General features: G+C 39.9%; 1 pseudogene; it reads left to right on the top strand.

Moving 5' to 3' along the window:
• The first annotated feature begins 14,678 nt into the window (after window positions 1-14,678).
• LOC116566732 lies at window positions 14,679-17,939 on the top strand (annotated as a pseudogene).
• Window positions 17,940-19,663: the final 1,724 nt, after the last annotated feature.

Here is a 19,663-nt window from a genome sequence, read left to right as displayed (position 1 = left end):
GTTTTTAGAAAGTGACACAAAATATAAGGAAAATGCATACAACTTCGTGCAAAATAGGCACTGATGCAAAAAATATCTGAACAGATCAAAAGTCCCAAGGCTAGAAGCAAACACACTCACATAAACACATGTGCTAGAAATTTCAAGTTGTGCGATACACTTTTTCTGGGGCTACAACTACAATTGAGAATCACTTTCATCTGTATTAATGCAACACTTAGGAGGTGGTAGAGAGATGTGTGTCTCTGACAGCCCTCAATAGTTTGCCAATTCCAGGTCTAAGCTGTTTCTTTTTTTTTTTTTTTTTTTTTTTGAGACGGAGTTTCGCTCTTGTTACCCAGGCTGGAGTGCAATGGCGCGATCTCGGCTCACCGCAACCTCCGCCTCCTGGGGTTCAAGCAATTCTCCTGCCTCAGCCTCCTGAGCAGCTGGGACTACAGGCACGCGCCACCATGCCCAGCTAATTTTTTGTATTTTTAGTAGAGACGGGGTTTCACCATGTTGACCAGGATGGTCTTGATCTCTTGACCTCGTGATCCACCCGCCTCGGCCTCCCAAAGTGCTGGGATTACAGGCTTGAGCCACCGCGCCCGGCCTTTCTTTTTATTTAAAAAGGTAACAGATGTATGGCAGCCCCTGGAAAATTATTCCTCCAGTTTTATTCTTTCTGCCTAGTATAACTTTGGCTATTATAGGTCTTCTGTGGTTCCATAAAAATTTGAAGATTTCAATTTCTGTGAAGAATGTCATTGGCATGTTGATAGGGCTTGCATTGAATGTGTAGATTGCTTTGGGTAGTATGGACATTTTAACAATATTGATTCTCCTAATCCATGAACATGAAATATTTTTTCATTTTTTGATGTCTTCTTCAAATTTTTCATCAGTGTTTTGTGTGTGGCTATTGTAAATGGGATTACTTTTTTATTTCTTTTTCACGTTGTTCACTGATGACATATAGAAATGCTGTTGGTTTTTCTGTGTTCATTTTGTATCCTGCAACTTTGCTAAATTTGTTCCTTAGTTATAATAGTTTTCTTGTAGAGTCTTTAGGTTTTTCCAAATATGCAATCATATTATCTGCAAACAAGAAAAATTTGACTTCTTGCTTTCCAATTTGGGTGCCTTTCTATTTTTCTCTTGTCTGATGCTCCAGCAAGGACTTCCAGTACTAATAACAGTGGTGACAATGAGCATCCTTGTTGTATTCCAGATCTTAGAGGAAAGGCTCTTAGTTTTTCCCCATTCAGCATGATGCTAGCTGTGGGTCTGTCATATACGACTTTCATTATGTTGAGGTATGTTCCTTCTATACCCAATTTTTTGAGGATTTTTATCATGAAAGAGTGTTGCTTTATCAAAATGCTTTTTCGGCATCTGAGGAAATAATCATATGGTTTTTATCCTTCATTCTGTTGATGTGATACATTATATTGATTGATTTGTGTATGTCGGACCATCTTTTCAATCCCAGGAATAAGTCCCATTTGGTCATGATGAACGATCTTTCTAATGTATTGTTGAATTCAGTTTGTTGGTATTTTGTGGAGGATTTCTGCATCAATCATCATCAGAGATATTGGTCTGTAATTTTCATTTTTTGATGTGTCTTTGTCTGGTTTTGGTATTAGGGTAATACTGGCCTTGTAGAATGAGTTTGAAAGTAATCCTTTCTCCTCCACATAGCAGTGAAGCCATCAATTCCTGGGCTTTTCTTTAGTGGGAGGCTTTTTATTATAACTTCAATCATGCTACTTGTTACTGGTCTGTTTAGGTTTTTGAATTTCTTCCTTGTTCAATCTTGGTAGAATCCATGTATCTAGGATTGTGTCCATTTCTTCTAGATTTTCTAATGTATTGGCATATAGTTGCTCATAGTAGCCGCTAACGATCCTTTGAATTTCTGCAGCATCAGTTATAATGTCTCCTTTTTCATTTCTGGTTTTATTTCTTTTGATCTTTACTCTTTTTTTCCTTATGTAGTCTGGCTAAAGTTTTGTCCATTTTGTTTCACTTTTCAAAAAACCAACTTACTGTTTCATTGATCCTTTGTATTTTTTTTCATTTCAATTTCATTTATTTCTTCTCTGATCTTTATTATTTCTTTTATTCTACCAATTTTGGGTTTGGTTTCCTCTTGCTTCTCTAGTTCTTACATGTGTATTATTAGGTTGTTCATTTAAAGTTTTTTCCTCTTTTTTGATGTAGGCATTTACAGCTATAAACTTCCGTCTTTACTGCCTTTGCTATATCTCATAGGTTTTGTTATGTTGTGTTTCCATTATTCTTTGTTTCAAGAAATTTTTCAATTTACATTTTAATTTCTTCATTGACCCACTGGTCATTCAGGAGAATATTGTTTAATTTCCATGGATTTATATATTTTCCAAAATTCCTCGTTACTAATTTCTAGTTTTATTCCACTGTGGTCTGAGAAGATCCTTAATATTATTTCAATTGTTTCAATTGTTTTAACACTTGTTTTGTGACCTAATATGGTCTATCTCTGAGAATGATCCATGTGCTGAGGAAAATATGTATTCTGCAGTTCTTGGATGAAATGTTTTGTAAATATCTATTAGATCCATTTGGACTACAGTGCAGATTAAGTCTGATGTTTCTTTGTTGATCTTCTGTCTGGATGATCTGTCCAATGTTAAGTGTGAGGTGAAGTTTCCAACTATTATTATATTGGGGTTTATCCCACTCTTTAGCTTTGATAATATTTGCTTTACATACCTGGGTGCTCCAGTGCTGGGAACATATACATTTAAAATAGTTATATTCTGTTGCTGAATCGACCCCTTTATCATTATATAGTGATCTTCTTTGTCTCTTCTTATAGTTTTTGTCTTGAAATCTATTTTGTCTGATGTAAATACAGTGATTCCTGCTCTTTTTGTGGTTTCCATTGGTATAGAACATCTATTTCCATCCTTTTATTTTCAGTATACACGTTTCTCTAAAGGAGAAGTGTGTTTCTTGTAAGCAGCAGATTAATGGATCTTGTTTAATGGGTTCATTCAGCCAGTCTATGTGTTTTGATTACAGAGTTTGGACCATTTACATTCAGTATTATTATCGATGAGTAAGGACCTACTCCTGCCATTTTTTTATTTGTTTTCCAGTTGTTTTATGATCTTTTCCTCCTTTTTTTCCTTCCTGTCTTCCTCTAGTGAAGGTCATTTTCTCTGGAGATATGATTTAGTTTCTTGCTTTTATTTTTGTGTATCCATTGTATGTTCTCAGTTTTTGGAGTACTACAAGGCTTGCAAATACTATCTTATAACCTGTTATTTTAATGTGATAATGACTTAACACTATTTCAATAAACAAACAAAAATAAAACTAATAAAAACTCTATGCCTTAATTTCATCCCCCTGCTTTTTAACTATTTGTTGTTTTTATTTATTTGTCTTGAAAAGTTGCTGTAGTTATTATTTTTAATTGATTTGTCATTTAGTTTATTTGGATAAGAGCTGTTTACACACCACAGTTTACAGTGTTATAATATTCTGTGTTTTTCTGTGTACTTACTATTACCAGTAAATTTTGTACCTTTCCATGATTTTCTTATTGCTCATTAACGTCCTTTTCTTTCTGATTGAAGTACTCCTGTTAGCATTTCTTATAGGACAGGTCTGGTGTTGATGAAGTCCCTAAGCTTTTGTTTGTCATGGAAAGTCTTTATTTCTCCTTCACGTTTGAAGGATATTTTCACTGGATACACTATTCTAGGGTAAAAGGTTTTTTCCTTCAGCACTTTAAATATGTCATGTCACTCTCACCTGGCCTATTACAGTTTCCACTGAAAAGTCTGCTGCCAGATGTACTGCAGCTCCATTGTATGTTACTTGTTTCTTTCCTTTTGCTACTTTTAGGGTCCTTTCTTTATCCTCAACCTTTGAGAGCTTGATTATGAAATGCCTTGAGGTATCCTTTTTTTGGGGGGGGTTAAATCTGCTTGGTGTTCTATAACCTTCTCTAGGTTAGGGAAGTTCTCTGTTATTATCCTTTTCAATAAACTTTCTACCCATATCTCTTTCTTTATCTCTTCTTTAAGCCCCATAACTCTTAGATTTGTTCTTTCGTAGGCTATTTTCTAGATCCTATAGGTGTGCTTCATTTTTTTAATTCTTTTTCCTTTGTCCCTCTGACTGTGTATTTTCAAATACCCTGTCTTCAAGCTCACCAATTCTTTCTTCTACTTGATCAATTCTGCTGTTAAAGGACTCTGATGCATTCTTCAGTATGCCAATTGCATTTTTCAGCCCAGAGTTTCTGCTTGATTCTTTAACATTATTTCAATCACTTTATTAAATTTATTTGATAGAATTCTAAATTCTTTTCCTGTGTTATCTTGAATTTCTTTGAGTTTCCTAACACAGCTGTTTTCAATTCTCTGTCTGAAAGATGACATAGCTTTGTTTCTCCAGAATTGGCCCCTGGTGCCTTATTTAGTGCATTTGGTGAGGTCATGTTTTCCTAGATGGTGTTGATGGTAGTGGATGTTCTTTGGTGTCTGGGCATTGAGGAATTAGGTATTTATTATAGTCTTCACTGTCTGGGCTTATTTGTAACTGTTATTGGGAATGTTTTCCAGATATTTTGAAGAACTTGGGTGTTGTGATCTAAGCTGCATATGCTTTAGGGGGCACCCCAAGCCCAGTAACACTGTGGCTCTCATAGACTCATAGAAGTATTGCCATGATGGTCTTGGACAAGATTCAGGAAAATTCTCTGGGTTACCAGGCGGAGACTCTTGTTCTCTTCCCTTACTTTCTCACAAATAAATGGAGTGCCTCTCTCTTTTCAGAGCCACCTAAAACTGGGGGTGGACTGCCACAGGCACCTCTGTAGCCATCACCACTATGACTGTGCTGGGTCAGACCTGAAGCTAGCACAGGACTGGGTCTCCCCCAAGGCCTGCTATAACCACTCTGGCTACTGCCTATGTTTGTTCTAGGACATGGAGCTCTACAGTCAGCTGGTAGCAAAGCCAGCCAGGCCTTTGTCCTTCTCTTCAGGGTGGCAAGATCCCCCAAACCCCAGGTGGGTCCAGAGGTGCCATCTGGGACTCAGGGACTAGAGTCAAAAACCTTAAAAGTCTACCATGTTCTATTGTACTATGGCTGAGCTGGCAGTCAGACCACAAGACACAGTCCTTCCTGCCCTTCCTTCCCCTTTCCAAAGGTAGAGGAGCCTCACACTGTAGCCACTGCCATTCCAGGCCATGGGGATGCCAGAGTTCTTCTTGAGATGCCAGAGTTCTTGCACTGGGTCTTCCTAATCTGTGTGGGCTGATATTCCTTTAATGTTTGAAGTTGCTGTCCTTTGGATGGGGTTTTCTGCTTTTATATTCTTTGATGTCCTTGAGGCTTTGGCTGCAGTACCTGTTAGGTTCATCAGCTGGCTTCACTTCTGGATGATTGCAGGGGGCCAAGGCTCAGTTTAGCACTCCTGGGCTGCCTGTTCTAATTCTGCGGGTCTAGTACTAGGCCCATGGCTTTGTTCTCCGGCTCCTTGAGATTAATAACCTGCTGCACTGTAGGGTCAGAGGTGTCCCTGGTCTGCTGGCAACAGCACTACAATGGGAGGTGCTGGTGAAAGTACTTCATTGGGGTTGGTGGCAGTGGGGTCCACACTCCTATACACAAGCCAGCAGCAATGGGGAGGGGATGTAGTGGGGTCAATGCTCATAGGCGTGCCAGTGTTGGTGGGACAGCATGGCGGTGCATAGGCATGCTTGCTGGTGGTGGCAGCAGGGGTGGCGCAGTGATGGCAAGGTGCACATGCGTCCATCAGTAGACAGTGGGCAGTGAGATTCATGTGCATGCATGCACCAGTGAAGCAGTGGGGTGCAGACGTAGATGAGTGTGGGCTGGCAAAGTAGTAGGGGAAGGCTGCAGGTGGGTTGACATAAATGGAGACCCCTCTGCCAGAGCTCTCTGATTGTTAGGTGGAGTCTGCCAGTGATGTAGCTATGGCAGTGGCTGCCAGATGTGCCCCAGTTGGGCATCTGAGGCTGTGCTGCAAGCAGGTGGGGCCAGAGAGGGATCCCTGGCCAGGCTGGCAGACAGGGAGTTACTCAGATTCCATGGGTAAGACTCCCCTGCTATGTCTAGGTTCCACAGTCAACAAAAACCAAAGCCACTTAGAGGAATATGGCATGCCTTGGGGGTTGGGCATCCCTGGCCATGCTCCACTGCAGCCATTCCTGGGCCAAGTCCCCTCTCCAAGCAGCTGTCCCTGTCAGTTCAAATGCCCACCGGGATGAAGGGGTCTCCTTCAGCTTGCATTCTGGAGATTCGTGGTGAGTGTGGGACACTCCTCATCTATTTAACTCACTCCTTCCCAGGGAGCTACTGAAGGCCAGGGACAAGTCCTGGTGCTTCACAGCTTCATGTATGGTTCCCAGCTTCCTCTTTCTTCAGCCCAGGGTCTGTGTTCTCACTTCATCTACTCTCAATGCCTTCCTTCCAAAAGACTGCACTGAGTGTGCTGGTCTGCTTGATGGTCTGGTCTCTTGGTGGGAGATGTCTTTCCTGGCTGTTTCTAGTTGGTCATCTTGGCTCTTCTCTAAAGTTCTAGAATAGACGTACTTTTAATACCACCAGCCTTACGAAACCAAACTTTGAGTCACCCAAACATACTTGCAATTCTCGATGCCAGTCGGTCTGTGACTTCAGACCTACCACTGTCTGTGTTTCTGATTCTGATCTTGTCCATGAGATATCTACTGTGTTTTCAAGTACGTGAATGATTTCATTGTTCTCTTTTTAAACATGTTATCCTTCATTAGGAAAAAAAGAAAAAGAGAAGTGCCTTGAAAACATAGAGCTAATTTTATTAAAAGCCTTTTTCAGTTCTCATAATACATATTGTTATAGAGTATAATACATATTACTATGAGTTAGGACTTAGGATTCAAGTTCCAAAGAAATTGAATGGAGGAACTACTCCAGCCAGCCAACTCCCATCAGTTGATGCTGATATAAGAAATGAAACCCATTTGCCATCCCTGTCTCAAGACAAGTACGAATGTGACCAAACCAAGAGTCTCATGTATAAGAATTCATTATAAGAAAATAGTAGCCCCCTTTAGCAAGACATGATGTTATTGCTGTCGATTATGAAATAATACAGAGTACTTAGTGAGACTAGTCAAAGGCAGAATGTGTTGCTTTTTTTGGTTTGTTTGTTTTACTTGTGAGCCCCAGTAAACCTAATTAAAGTCTACCACAGTGTCGAAAAAAAATCAACTTTTAAAACCAAGACAAATCAGTGCCTGTTACAATTATGGCATTCTTTTCCGTCTGGAATGATTTTTTTTCCTCCAGGAACAACAATCTGAGTTAAGGGAACTCAATGCTGCTTAATTTCTTTTGTTCCAACAGCTTTCTTTGTACTATTTCCCCCATCCCTCCTGTGGTATTCATTATCCAGGATGTTCAGGATCACATTAGCAGTTTCCATTGTCAACCAATGGGATTTCTGAAAATGATGGCAGCATTGCAAATCAGTCTCTAGTCTTTGACTGGTACTCACTGGCAATTCATTGTCATAAAACATTTTATCTGCTGCTTCCTAGCTTTGGGGCTACACTTCCTAGAAACTCTATTATTTTAGAGATATTTTCATCAACTCTACTGTTTTATTAAATAAATCACAAAATCTCCCTTCATGTATTTTCTTTCTGAAATTACCATCATAAACTTTTAAAATCTTGTATTGCCTCTTGTTTCAAAATTTTATATCATAAGCCAGGCAAGAATTTTTGAATTATATCTTCCAAGCTAGAGATATAAAATGTGTAACGCATCCAAACAGAATGTAAATTCTATTTGGAGATTCTGATCATTTGGTTTTTGCCTTCACTGGGGATTCAGGGTTTTGCCTGCTATCAAACTACCCATGCATTTATATATAATAATACCAAGAGAGGGTATCTTTAACTGCAAAACTTTATGAAGACAAAGGGAATGCTCTGGCTGACTTAATTCACATTTGCCAGTGAAAATTATATACAATTTGCTATGCATAGTTATAAATAACAATGTATAGAGTTTAGCAACTGGTAATGAACTTTGACTGTCAGAACTAAGGGAGATGTAGCAGTCTTCATTCAACCTCTGTGTGGCTCTCCATCATTGCTCTTTCCCTGAATGGTCTTATTTCAGAGTCCCTGTTACTGCCAAGCATCATTTGTAGGCTCCTATATTGACCCTGGGAGACTACAAAATGCTGCAGTGCTCTCACCCTCTCTCTCTTTCTCTCCCTCCCTCTACACCCAGAGCCTGCTGTCTGCATACAAGTTTCACTGTAGTTCTGAGATACCCCTGAGTGCTGTGGCATTGGAGGTACAGTGGGAGCACTGCCTTCTGCTACTAAGGTAGCGACAAGTGGAGTCTACCTTTGCCCTGCATTGTGATACTTTTTTGTGCAATTTCAATACACACTCTTCAGTCTCCTCATAAAAGTAATTTAGGAGTATTCAGGGCATTATTATCATTATTATTATTATTCAAGTACCCTCACGTCCAATCATTGGACTGCAGGTGTCATTTGACAGTTGTGGAAGACTTTCAATTGATCTATGTCCTGACCTTTCCGAAATATCCTGAATATTATAGCAGAATCTTGGCCTCAAAATTAAGCTGAATGTCATCAGTGCTAACCTATGAGATCTTCATGGCCCTCTCTAGCCACAGGGAACGTGTGGTCACAAGAAATGGAGATTCACCGATTCAAATTGTATAAAAGAAAACTGATGATGTGGTTGAAGTCTACCTACCTTTACATTTTACCTCTTTCACAAACCCCAATCTCTCATCCTACTAATATTAATCTTCCTTCTTGGAGCTGCTAACATACATTGCCACTTGGCTATACACTGAACAATATACTCTTCTATTAGTTTGTGCCTTAGCCCTGACACTGCAATTCTTCATTGAGAACAAGTGCTCCCCAATACTTGTGAATCCTTCTTAGCATCAATCCTACACCTAGACACATGTCACATTCTCACTAAATATTATGGCTTGATAGCAGAGCACTCAGGATTCACTGTCTTCTAAGAACTAAGGCAATTGGGGGATATCCTTTGTATATCAGCCTCCCAAAACAAAGCTGGCATGACACAGAACCAAACTCTGTCAAGCAGAGCCATTGTCAAGCATTTCTTTGCTCAATGACAAGCTCTAGATGGAGCTTGTCAACGGAAGTTGAAAACTAACCAGCCAACCATGCTCCTGATCCCACTACTAGTTACAGTCACGCCTGGTCTGCAGGTGCCACCTCAGTTGATATTGGTATTAAGTACAGAGCAAACCTGTGTAATAACAGTCTCAGAGTGCTTGTCACACTGCCACTGCCAACTTCCCCATTAAAATGCCAACATTTTGCATCACCCTTGAATTTCCTCCAGTCGGGCCATCTATAAGTCTTAATCAGAAGCCTGCATCATGGTAGATGTCCAAGCCACAGCATCCATTGCTTTGTTTTATAGGTGAAGAAAGTCTGACTCAAGGCCATTGTCTTTCTTTCTCGTATTATTTTGCATCTGCTTAAAAATAAATGAGATGTGGGGCCCATGATGATAAAGCCTCTATTAGACCTGTGACAGACAGGAAAAGAAATCTATGTGGCCTGCTGCGCCAAGAAAGCACGAAACTCATTCCTTTCCCTTCTGAAATAATTGGCTTCCACATTGACATTTATATCTGAGGGTGTATTATGCCTGCAGACCACATAAGGCCACGTTCTTACTCACCTGGGAGTGCATGTCCCCTTCAAGAAAGCAGAAGACAGTACTAAACAAAGAATAAAAATAATAATATCATCAGTTATAAGGAGGTTAGTAGCACAATCAAGAGGAGACCTTGAAGTCAAGCTTGACCTAGTATGCCGAAATCTGTCTCGTGAGTTATGGTTTTGCCATATAAGCCTTCCCTAGAGTGCTTTCCCATCGTGATGCTTCTCCTCCTGTTTGTCCTGACCTGACCAATGGGACTTTAATCCCTGGGCTAGACAACTTAACAGGTACAAATAACCACTCAACATATCTTCCTGAAACTCCACTTTCACCTTGCTGTGGCTTCCGTCAAAACCCACTAGAGCTTCTTTTATTAGACACAGGATAAAGTATGTCTTCAGTTATGTCACATCTAAAACTTGCAGAAACTGTCTTTTGTATTTGCTGCTTTGCCTCCTAAGCAAGGTTTTCATTTCAACTAATAGGACTCCCCAAAAATGCCCAATACTTACCTGCCTTTAAGCTTTGCTCCCTCTGTTTCTGTCTAAATGGAATGCTTTCCTCCCTAATCATCTAAATTGTATTTTTCCTTCAAGGTCCAGCTTGAAGTCTAAGCCTGAGAGGATATAGGTTCTGGAAGGGATTGTTTTATCAACAAGAATACAGAGACCTAGAACAGTGAAATGGTTTATCAAATAAGCATGTCACTGCTAGGTAGTGTCTAACAGACATTCAGTCTAGGTCTCCTGAGTCTTCTTAGCCATGCTACTCCTCCATTGTGTGTGTGTGTGTGAAGGGAATTGCTATAAAGTCCCCATCTGTCTTATCAAAAGTCTGCCTTTACTCAGGTAAAACAAGAATTCAATATGCAAGAGCTTTGAGCATATTGATCACACTTAGAGGAAAAATCACGTATCCTCCTATCACACACCCAGCTGGATTCTTGTCCCCTGTGTTTACGAGGATGTCCACTGAGACTTTGTCTCCATCTCCTTGTCCCTCTCTTACTTCTTGGACTTGGAAGCAGATTTGAATTTTTCACATTGACACACTCTTGAATCTGGTTTTATACTCACAATGTCCTTTTACTTCAAATAACTCTCCTGCATAGGCAACTGAAGACTCAGAGACTCAGTCATGGTTTGCTTCACTAGCCTTAGCCTGGTATTCCAGGACCCTTTTCATGGATGGGGGCTAAGAAGGAGGAGGCAGGTTCATTTGTTTTCCTACACAACCTTGTGGCAAAAATAACTGCTAGTTCCAACCCCCAAACACAGTGCCATTATTAAACAAGATCTCCCCTTTAACGAATCTACAGCTGCTTCTATTTATAATAATGCCCTTTAATGTCTAAGTAACATCTCTTTAATATCAAAACATTAAGCCGATTCCAACATAAAAGTTATACTGTGATTTATTTATTCAGTCTGCAGACATTGCTTGGTAAGCATATAAAGTAACTCATGAATCCCATATAATAATTGTGTAGCCTTTAAGACGTATATACAGATTTAGAATGATACCATTCATTTGACAACTATTGGCCAAAAGTGAGGATTGTCTTGGATTGCTTTATTATTCATTTAAAAGTAAACTATATAGGGAGAAGAATCTCATTTGTATTGTTCAGTTTTATCCCTAGGACCTAGAACAATGAGTGTCAAATAGTAGGTATTAATTAGGTAATGGTTAAATCTTATGTAAATTTACATAACTTAATTTTTTCATGTACATATTCATGGTTTCTTTCTTCAGAGTGTATGTTATTAGAATACGGTGCTATTTTATTCTTTGCAGGCTCCGAAGCATCCAGCATTTGTAACTGCCAACAGGTTCTGCTTGCCTGCTGCCTAGACAGAGCCAATTTATCAAGACAGGGGAATTGTGATAAAGAGTTTAACTCATGCAGAGCTGGCTACATGGGAGACCAGAGTTTTATTATTACTCAAATCAATCTCCCTGAATATCCAGGGATCAGGGTCTTTGAGGATAATTTGGTGGGTAGGGGGTCAGGAAGCGGGAAGTGCTGATTGTTCAGGTCAGAGACGAAACCATAGGTGGTCAAAATGGGTTTCTCTTGCTATCTTCTATTCTTGGATGGGATCACAGAACTGGTTGAGCCAGATTACTGGGCTTTGTGGCATGCATTGGTGCATCAGAATGCAGGGTGTGCAAAATATCTCAAGCATTGACCTTGCGTTTTACAATGATGCTATCCCCAGGAGCAATTTGGGGAAGTTCAGGATCTTGCAGCCTCCAGCTACATGAGTCCTAAACAAAAATTTCTAATCTTTCAGCTAATTTGTTAGTCCCACAAAGGCTGACTGTTTCAGGCAAGAAGGATTGTTTGTTTGTTTGGGAGACACAGTATCACTCTATCGCCCAGGCTAGAGTGCAGATGTGCATATTGGCTCACTGCAACCTCTGCCTCCCAGGTTCAAGCAATTCTCCTGCTTTAGCCTCCCATGTAGCTGGGACTACAAGCACACGCCACCACATCTGGCTATTTTTTTTGTATTTTAGTGGAGACGCAGTTTCACCGTGATGCCCAGGCTGGTCTTGAACTCCTGAACTCAGGCAATCCACTTGCTTTGGCCTCCCAAAGTTCTAGGATTACAGATGTGAGCCGCCGTGCCCAGCCAAGAATGGGGTTTATTTCAGGAAAGGGCTATCATCTTTGTTTCAAAGTTAAACTATAAACTAAGTTCCTCCCAAAGTTAGTTCGGCCTATGCCCCGGAATGAACAAAAACAGCTTGGAGGTTAGAAACAAGATGGAATCAGTTAGGTCAGATCTCTTTCACTGTTGTAAGTTTCTGTTATAATTTTCACAAAAGTGGGTTCACATTATGAGGTAGCTGTTCCTTAAATATTTGAAAATTTCCCAAATTTTATTCTATGACAGCTCTTCTGGGAAATGTTACTAAGGTATGGGGTGAAATAAAGCATTCAGTGGTAAAACAAGTTGGCAAAATAAATCTCTGTCTTAAAGATTCACAATGCACATTAGCATATTAAAGACCTCGAGAAGTCCTGCAGTGAGGAAAGCTAGTTTTCTTTGTGCAACCAATTTTTCTCAAACTTGAGCATAATATTCCTTTTGGTATGGCATATCCATTAATTTCTTATAGAAAAATGTTCCATGATTTATCTACCAGCTTGAAAATGCAGTCCTTCAAGTCTATGTCTCTATACATACATATGATATTCACATAATAATACAGTAGAAAGGAAGTAGTTTAGGCGCCAAAAGAACCAAGTCCCAGTCCTAGTTCTCCATGAACTAATGTGATTAGGGCAAATCATTTTATGATAGGTTGTTTCAAGTAAGACTCCTGCCAAGGAAAGTTGCTAAGAAATGAGAAAACCAGTAGTGAATTGTTAAATGTTAACATCAAAAGCCCTGACGACCTTTGGAATCTGAATTCCTAGTTGTCTTAACTTCCCTGGGAGCATACAATATCATTAACTCACATTTCAAAACTCACCTTAATATTGCAATAAGAAAGGATCTGCCATAGAAAGAATATAAGCTAATTGGTGTTGATTAGATAGGTCATCATGGTAGAAGTGCCTCTCAATGCTCACTAATTCTCCTCCTTTTGCTCAGCCTTCCTTAGAGCTAGCACAGCTACATGATTAAGTTCTGGCTAGTAAAATACAAATGGGAATGTTATGTAGCACGCAGGAATCTTAACTGGCATGTACCCTTAGCCCCTTTTCTTCCTTGTACCTCCATCTATCCAACTCCTTGGTATATGAATATGCCGACGAGTTCACGTGGACAAAGTCTATGCCCTAGAGACAGTGCCTTAGTGAGCAGGAAAGAGGATGGCCTCTGACGACATTGTGGACAGAGCCACAATAGCAACCCCCAACTGCCAACTCTCAGATTTTTTTTTAGAGAAAAAGAACTTTCTATCTTAAGTCACTGGTATTTGGGGTTTTTCTGTTATTCTCAGCTGAACGTAATCTTTAATACAGAATTTGATACCTCGAAGTGGTGAACTACCTATTCCCAAACTAAAATAAATGGCATTGACTTAGCGCAGACCTACTGTGGGAGAGTGTTATATTTTGGTGCTTCTTGACTATGAAGGTGACACACTCAGCCTGCAGATCGTTAGTCTCCAGGCCAAGCTGGAAAGTTAGGAGCTCGGTAATGGATGTTGTTTCTCCCTGCAATTTGGAGGCCTGTAGGACTGAAAAGCTAACTGCTTTTATATCCCAAACTGGAATAATGATAAGCAGACTTCAAAGCTACTGCCTTAACAAGAGATGACTGATGCTCAGCCATATAAAGGTCAAATAAAGGTCACAAAATCCTACTGGTAGATACCACACTGACAGTCTTGCCTTCCCACCCAAGCCCATTGTTCCAAACCATGTCCAGACAGGCAGCATTAAATTGAAAAGGAGGAGAAAGGAGGGGAAGGGTAAAGCACAGAGACCAGTAACAAACCAGTCTTCAACCTCAAAATTATGTCTAGACTTTAGCAATATGTCTAGACCTTATCTATGACTACTTGCACATAGAGCTGCTTGAAAATTTACTAAATTTTCATGAGAATTTAATAGTCAAAGAACCACAAGCCAGCCAGCCTTAATAAATACCTCACCAAAGACAATGTACAGATGAAAAGTGAGCATACAAGAAGATGGTTCATATCATGTCATCAGGAAAGTTCAAATTAACACAATAATGAGATACTACTACATACCCATTAAAATGGCCAAAATCTGAAACGCTGACAACACCAAATGCTGGCAAGAATGTGGAGCAACAGGAGAGAGATCCAAGATGGCTGATCACTAGCAGCTCGGGATTGTAGATCCCAGTGAAAGTGCAGAGAACGAGAGGACGCCACACTTTCAGACGAAGTTTTGTTGCTCATGCACCAGGAGATTCCCAGCGGAGGAGCCCCATGGGTCACCAGCGGGACTCTTGTGGCCGGCAAGGCGGTTTTGCCGCTGCCTTGGTGCAGCGGTTGTTGGTGCAGAGTCAGAAAAGCACCATCAATCATAACGCTGCTGTTTTGGCCGGTGCAGTGGGTTGCTCAGATTTTAGCACTGGGATTCAACAAGTTGGACGTCTACTCAGAAACCCAATTATAAAGACGGTAATTATAAAGACCACAGATGGATAAATCTATAAAGAAGGGCAGAAAACAGCCTAAAAAGGCTGAGAATGCCCAAAATCAGAACTCCTCTCCCTCTACAGGGGATCACAGTTCCTCATCAGCAACGGAACAAGGCCTGATGGAGAACGAGTGTGTTCCATTAACAGAAGCAGGCTTCAAAAGGTGGATGATAAGAAACTTCTGTGAATTAAAAGAACTTGTTCTAACTCAATGAAAAGAAACTAAGAACTTTGAAAAAAGGTTTGACGAAATGTTAACAAGAATACACAATTTAGAGAGGAATATAAGTGAATTAATGGAGCTGAAAAACACAACACGAGAACTTCGCGAACTATGCACAAGTTTTAACAGCCGAATCAATCGAGCAGAAGAAAAGATATCAGAAGTCAAAGACCAACTTAATGAAATAAAACGAGAAGACAAGATTAGAGAAAAAAGGATAAAAAGGAACAAGCAAAGTCTCCAAGAAATATGGGACTATGTGAAAAGACCTAATCTACACTTGATAGGTGTACCTAAATGTGATGAAGAGAATCAATCCAAGCTGGAAAATACGCTTCAGGATATTATTCAGGAAAACTTTCCCAATCTAGCAAGGCAGGACAATATTCAACTCCAGGTAATACAGAGAACACCACAAAGATATTCCTCAAGAAGACCAACCTCAAGGCAAATAATCACCAGATTCACCAGGGTTGAAATGAAGGAGAAAATACTGAGGGAAGCCAGAGAGAAAGGTCAGGTTACGCATAAAGGGAAGCCTATCAGACTCACAGCAGATCTCTCAGCAGAAACCCTACAAGCTAGAAGAGAGTGGGGGCCAGTATTCATCATCCTTAAAGAAAAGAACTTTCAACCCAGAATTTTACATCCAGCCAAACTAAGCTTCATAAGTGAAGGAAAAATAAAATCTTTTGTGAACAAGCAAGCACTCAGAGATTTCATCGCCACCAGGCCTGCTTTACAAGAGCTTCTGAAAGAACCACTACACATAGAAAGGAACAACCAGTATCAGCCTTTCTAAAAAATACCAAAAAGTAAATAGCATCAACATAATCAAGAATTTACATCAACTAATAGGCAAAACAGCCAGCTAACATTAAATGGTAGTATTAAGCTCACATATATTATTATTAATTCTAAATTTAAATCAACTAAATCCCCCAATCCAAAGACACAGACAGGCAAAAAAAAAGCCAAAACCCATCGGTATGCTGCATCCAGACCCATCTCACATGCAAGGATATACAAAGACTCAAAACAAAGGGATGGAGAAAGATTTACCAACCAAATGGAGAGCAAAAATAAATAAATAAATAAAAAGCAGGAGTTGCTTTAAAGCAGCAAAGATCAAAAGAAGCAAAGAAGGGTATTACATAATGATAAAAGGATCAATGCAACAAGAAGAGCTAAAGATCCTAAATATATACGCACCCAATACAGGAATACCCAGATATATAAGACTTATAAAGAGACTTAGACTCCCACACAATAATAGTGGGAGACTTCAACATCAATATTAGACGGATCAATGAGACAGAAAATTAACAATGATATCCAGGATTTGAACTCAGATCCAGAACAGGTAAACTTAATTAACATTTATAGAACTCTCCACTTTAAATACACAAAATATACACTCTTATCAGTACCACATCACATCTATTTACAGGTTTAAATGAAATATTGGTTGGCTGCTTGTTTGTCATTTTCTTCCCTCATTTTTTTTTCATGTCTCTATTATTAAGCACAATTATAGGCATACCCATTTTTAGACTGCATTCTAGCCTGGGCAATAAAGCAACACCCCGTTCTCTCTCCCTCTTCCTCTTTTTCTTTCTTCCTCTCCTTCATTCTTTTTTTTCCTTCTTTCTTTTTTTTTTTTTTTTTAGAAAAGGAAAAAAAAAAAGAATGTGGATCAACAGGAATGCTCATTCATTGCTGGTGGGAATGCCAGATTATATAGCTGCTTAGGAAAATAGCTTGGCAGTTTCTTCAAAAACTAAACATACGATTACCACATGATCCAGCCATCATGCTTTTTACACAACAGATTTGAAAATTTGTGTCCACTCAAAAACCTGCACACAGATATTTATAGCAGTTTTATTTATAATTGTCAAAACTTGGAAGCAACCAAGATGTTCTTCAGGTGAATGGATAAATAAATGACGGTATATCCAGGCAATGAACTATTCTTCAGCGGTAAAAATAAATGAGCTGGTCATCGGCAAAGACTGAGCCAGGTCCTTTTGCTCTCCTCCCTGTTAGCATGAGCTTCACCACTTGCTCCACCTTCTCCACCAACTACCAGTCCCCAGGCTCTGCCCAGGCACCCAGCTACGGCACCTGGCTGGTCAGCAGCGGGACCAGCATCTATGCAGACGCTGGGGACTCTGGTTCCCAGATCTCCATGTCCCGTTCCACCAGATTCTGGGGAAACATGGGGTCTGGGGGCCTGGCCGCAGGGATGGCTGGGGGTCTGGCAGGAATGGGAAGCATCCAGAATGAGAAGAAGACCATGCAAAGCCTGAACGACCACCTGGCCTCCTACCTGGACAGATTGAGACCAAAAACCAGAAGCTGGAAAGAAAAATCCAGGAACACCTGGAGAAGATGGGACCCCAGGTCAGAGACTGGAGCCATTACTTCAAGACCATCAAGGACCTGAGGGCTCAGATCTTCGCAAATACTGTGGACAATGCGCACACTGTTCTGCAGATCGACAATGCCTGTCTTGCTGCTGATGACTTTAGAGTCAAGTATGAGACAGAGCCGGCCAAGCACCAATCTGTGGAGAGCTATCTCCTTGGGCTCCACAAGGTCACTGATGACACCAATGTCACTTGGCTGCAGCTGGAGACAGAGATCGAAGCTCTTAGGGAGGAGTTGCTCTTCATGAAGAAGAACCATGAAGAGGGAGCAAAAGGCCTACAAGTCCAGATTGCCAGCTCTGGGTTGACTGAAGAGGTAGATGCCCCCAAATTTCAGGACCTCACCAAGATCATGGCAGACATCCAATTGAAGTATGTGGCTAAGATGTGATCAACCTCCAGGTAGAACTCAGACGGAGGAGAAGATGACTTAGGTGTTCTATGACATTGCACATACTTAATAGATGTAATAGATGATGATGTATGAATGCTGAAAAGTATTCTGGATGGTGTTCTTGTGCTGTTATTGTCAGTCTAGGTGATTTATTTCATGGTAAAATAATCTGACATAGGACTAGAACTGGGAGATAGTTCAGGCTGCCATGTATATTTGTGTGTGAGTGCATTTCACAGTGTATGAACTGCACAAAGATACTTGGCAGCCTGAAACAAGGCCATGTCTTCCATGGTAACGCTGTGAGATGAGAGAGCATGGTAAAAGTGAGTGGTTACTGTGCTCTCTCATCTCATAGCCTTAATATGGAAGGGATGACTTCCTCTTAGGGAGGAAAGTAGGATGAACAGCTCATTCAATTCCTATTTTATTTTCATTTTCTACAACGAAAAGAGTGCTTTTTCAAATTGGGAAAGTTGGAACAAACATTATAAATCTTAGATAAGATGAGAGATAGTATCTAGTTTTGAAAATTGAGTTCAAGCTTACTGACCTAGGTAAAAAAAAGTATTTTTCAATGTAATTCCAGAATACATCAGTGCTTTTGGTGCACCTTTATTTTGGGGTACTGAGTAAAGACATTTCTTATGACCCCCCAAAACATGCTGTATCGGTGTATTCCATTACATTGAAACGATAGGGTTTTTTAATTTAAAAGCTAACTTCAACAGTTGGTAGACAAAGCAAAGTCTAGCAAACAATGGGAGTACAGAAGAAAATGCTCCGTGAGAATATAACGAATCACTTTGCCTGCCTATTCCTGTAGCCTTTTGGAGCAAGGGGTGTGCAATGGAGGAATAAGGTAGAGGATGACAAAAAAAGAGAATTTGTCAGCAATCTTCTATATACAACTTCAGACTTAATTGAAATGGAAATTTTAGGATTAAAAAACCCTTGAGCATTCTTCAGACAAGAGAAAGGACATTGGAGATCATTTAAATCATCTCACTCTTGCAAAACAAATCAGAGTTGGGACATTTTTATGCCACATAACAGAAAGACAGGTTTCAACCTTGCAGAAGAATAGAGGATTTAAAATTTGAAAAGAGGGCTTGGGAATTAATAGTTTCATTAACATTTAAAGATGCTATTCTGAGCACATGCACTAGAAAATTATACTATGAAGCTACTGTATTTAACAGCTCACTGCTTCTATATGCCTTGCTCTCATTTAGAGCAAACACATAAAACTGAAGAAGGCATACATTTTCCCTTTTTTCCTCATGATATATACAAATAATAGGCTTTCTCTAACAGCCCCAATACAATCTTAATGATAATTGATCTTCCATCAGTTTCTTCCTATCGTAGTTCCTTCAGTCTCTTCTAAAACAAAGAACACAATAGGACATAACTCAAATCTTGTAATGCAAGTAAAATGAAAAGAAAATATAAATGTGCTATGTTATTCTAATATTTTATCTTTGTGCTTTCTCAACAGTAGAATTACTAAGGCAGAAGAAGGGTTTCAGTAATTCTACTGTTAGGCTCATCTTATTACATTTGTTTTTTTCTCTTTGTAGCATTAAGGGTAGGCTTGATCTAGAGGCAAAAATATCCAAATTTAATGTTGGTTTTACCACCTAAAGGTTGTGTGGGTTTGAGCGAGAATTTATTGGAGCTTTGATTTCCTCACCACCACCACCACCCCCCTTTTTTTT

Source organism: Sapajus apella, unplaced genomic scaffold, assembly GCF_009761245.1.
Source record: "Sapajus apella isolate SASKATOON/1434 unplaced genomic scaffold, GSC_monkey_1.0 scaffold44, whole genome shotgun sequence".
Classification (NCBI taxonomy): domain Eukaryota; kingdom Metazoa; phylum Chordata; class Mammalia; order Primates; family Cebidae; genus Sapajus; species Sapajus apella.
Note: the sequence above shows the minus strand (reverse complement) of the source record. Positions and strands in the feature narration are given on the sequence as shown.